Source organism: Desmodus rotundus, chromosome 5 (assembly GCF_022682495.2).
Source record: "Desmodus rotundus isolate HL8 chromosome 5, HLdesRot8A.1, whole genome shotgun sequence".
NCBI lineage: Eukaryota > Metazoa > Chordata > Mammalia > Chiroptera > Phyllostomidae > Desmodus > Desmodus rotundus.
The window spans coordinates 16,824,577-16,828,179 of record NC_071391.1 but is presented as its reverse complement, the minus strand read 5'-3'; the positions used below and the strand labels follow the sequence as shown (position 1 = coordinate 16,828,179).

Below are 3,603 nucleotides of genomic sequence, written 5' to 3'. Positions count from 1 at the left end.
CACCTGCCATCATTATTTTCACAAGTATTATAAGAAAAAAATATTGATATGACTTCCAAAATGTGCCAAGCATAAACAATACTGTCAGAAAACATCTGAACTATGGTTCTTTTTCTATTTTAGATCATGGATACATTATTAATTCAGTCCTAGGAGTGGGAAGGTGAATGCACTTAAGGTAAAATGAAGGGCAAGAGCCAGGAGAAGGCAAAGACATTGCAGGTGAGACCAAATGCAGGTTCGATCACAGCTGATTAAGAGCCCACTAAATATGTCCTTGTCCTAATTAATCCCAAATCCTACAAATGTTACCTTATGTGGCATAAGAAACTCTGCAGATGTGATTAAGTTAAGGATCTTGAGATGGAAAGATGGGCCTGGATTATCTGGGTGGAGCCAGAACAATCGCAAGTCTTCTGGGAAAAGGTAGGCGGGAGTCAGAGAAAGGGGTGTGGAGACGGAAGCAGGCTGTGAAGATGTGACAATACTAAGCCCCTGGCTTTCAAGATGGAATAAAGCACCATAAGCCTTGGAATGTGCGTGGCCTCCAGAAGCTGGCAAAGGCAACGGAACTGATTCTGCCTGAGAGCCTCAGAAAGAACCAACCCTGCTGACACCTTTAACCCAGAGAGACTGACTGGTTTTGGATTTAAGGCCTTTAGAAGTTTAAAATAAATTTGTGTTGTTTCAAGCCACCTAGTTTGTGGTAATTTGTCTTAGCAGCAACAGGAAACTGCAACATGCAGAATACAAGGCAACATGCAGACACAGGGTTAGGAATGAGGGTGGCATGACGCAGAGCTAAAAGCAGCGCAGCCTCTCTGAGCAATGCATTCACTTTGGGGAAGTGAACACACAGCAAGTAAAGATGCGGCGGGGGCAGGAGGTAGAGGAAAGGGCTTTGGCAACAGCCTGCTGGGTTTAAGTGCAACACATGCTGTAAACTCGAGGAACTTTCTCTGTCATTTTGTAAAATAGGAAAAATGCAACTAGCTTTCTGGGCTTCTCTGAAAATTAGGCAGATTATCATAATGATTAAAAGCATGAGCTCTGGCACTGTTGTGTGCTAAACTCAAGTCCTTTGTTTAACTGTCAATTACTGATTATATGGATTTAACTATGTTACCTACCTTTGTAATGTTATTTCCATGTCTCCAAGATTGGGTTAGTAATAATGCCTCCCTTGTAGGGTCAATAAGATTAAATGTTTATAGTGCAATACAATGTATACAAAGCAATATATAAATATGTATATTGAGTTGCTTCTTAATATATGCCAAGTCACCCCCCTTAGGAGAGTGCAGAAGTGTTCATTCATTCATTCATTCATTCATTTGTTATTTAGTGGATTTCTACCCTGGAGCAGAACACTTGGAAAGTATTCAGCCTTCAGCAGAACATAAAAGACAAGCACTCTGCCCTTGTAGAGTGTATTTTCTGGTTCCCTTTCCTTCATTGAAAATGAATTGAATTTGCAGTATTTCTCAAAGAGCTCACTCTCCAGTGAAGTCACTGCCTCAGCCTGAAGTGTGAAGGTTTTCTAAGAAAAATTCTAACTGTCATTTGGGGGCAGTCGCACGATAACAAGCCACCCTCTTAGGCTGCAGAAGGGCCACCACTCCCCGTTAGTATGGCTGTGCACCTCCACCTGGCAGCGGGTTAACGACACACTATTTAGAGAAGATGACTTTGGAGACTTTCTCAGGCCTGATGGAACCACAAAAACATTTCCTCTGCTTGTGAGCTGGGGTTCACGGCACTGGCCTAAAACACTGGATAATGAGCCGTTTTTAATGGGACAGTTGGAGAAGCACAGAGATATTTCATGTCACTCCCCACAGGACTGCAAAGGTAGTGACTGGGCTGGCGGAGGACATCATACTGTTATAGTGAAAGCAGGCTCGACTAGTAAAGGGTGTACTGAGTGTAAGCCTCAATTCAGTGAACAATTATAAAACGTACCCTCCATCTCCACGACGAGTTTATTTGACTAAAACAATCTCTGGCATAGAGTTGTCCTCTCTTGGCTTTCTCCCACCGCAAATCCACCCACAATTCCGCCATCACAAACCTCCTCCCTTGAGGGAAGGTCCATAATGAGAGTGAAGGGTTTAATTATTTGCTTTTAATCACTCTGCCTCCCAAATCCTACTTAATGCAGCAGAGATTCTATATTGAAGAACGTGCCAGAATTATTGGAGGATCAATCACAATTGGCAATTAATCATAATCACAGCCACTAATCCTAGCAGCAATTACCAATTGATTAATTAGGACAGCTCTTCAAATGCCAGTAGAAATTTAATGCCATATTAGATTCAGCCCAATAACCATAAACTTCTACAATTACTTTCCAGCTTAGCATTATTTATGTCATATTTCTTTCTATTATTAGTTGTTATATTTATTTATTTATCATTTTATTCGAACAGGCCAAACTCTTTCACTGTCTTTTTTTATGTTGGGAATCTATTAAAATATGTTTAAGTTATGGCACTAAATAAACCCAGTGTCAGTGCCAAGCACATATTTGCAAATATAGGACATCTATTTGCATTGATTTTTCAGGCCAAGAATTATTCTTTTCCAAAAAAATAGCATGTGAGCATATTTTGCATATTGAAAACTAGAAAATGTTACTACATTGAATTTATCTGTACAGACCAACATCTTACTTATGTACCAACTATTTCAGGCTTGGCACAAGAAATTTTATGCAACCTTTTTTAAATGATAAGCATCAGGCCAATAGTAATCAGAACCGCCTAAAATAAGCACTAATCCTAATATTGGTGAAAACACACCTCAAGGGAGTTAGGAGAGATCAAATGTAAATAGAGCAGGAGATCTGTTTAAGAAATTCACATGTGTTCACTTATTTCTTTTTAAGACTGTGGATCACATTGAGCCAATACAAATCACTACCAAAATCACACTTTCACTCAACAAACAGACTATAAACTTACTCTGTGCAAAATAACATGCTAGGTACTGAAGGAGGAGTAGAGGCAAATACAGCTTACTTTGTTACCTTGGGCTTATAGCCCAATAAGGGAGATGGGACAGGGACTTTTGTATAAGAACCAAAGTCATTGCTTCTCAGCCTTTTGGCTAAGATCAAGTGTAGAAGCAAAGTAAACTGTGCAGACGAATGTGAAGAATGGGATTTAAACAAGTAAAAATGTTTTGAAAGCCATTGGCCCAGATTTATACTGCTTTATTCATGGGCCTCCTGCCTCTTCAAATTATTTGCAAAATCAAAGATAACATTTTAATTACCTGCATTCTGAATTGCTTTTATGCAAAGATTAATTCTTGATTTTGCACTGCAAGCCCAGGATATTTCTTAACCCCTGATTGTAGTAAGTGCTAGGACAAAATAATGCTACTTCACCAGAGGCACAGAAACCAGGAAGAGCTAACCCGATACACTCAACATATTAAACTGATATCAGTAAATTGAAGTCAGTAATGAGCAAGATTTTAGGTGTATACGTTTTATTCTGCTATTCAGATTCTGATAGTTAGGAGGCATACTCAGTGTGACTCATAGTGTCTGGGCATGTGCCACATGCCCACTGATGAAGGCATGGTCTATGCGAG

General features: G+C 39.7%; 1 pseudogene; it reads left to right on the top strand.

Moving 5' to 3' along the window:
• The first annotated feature begins 3,091 nt into the window (after positions 1 to 3,091).
• LOC112303493 (U2 spliceosomal RNA) lies at positions 3,092 to 3,238 on the top strand (annotated as a pseudogene).
• Positions 3,239 to 3,603: the final 365 nt, after the last annotated feature.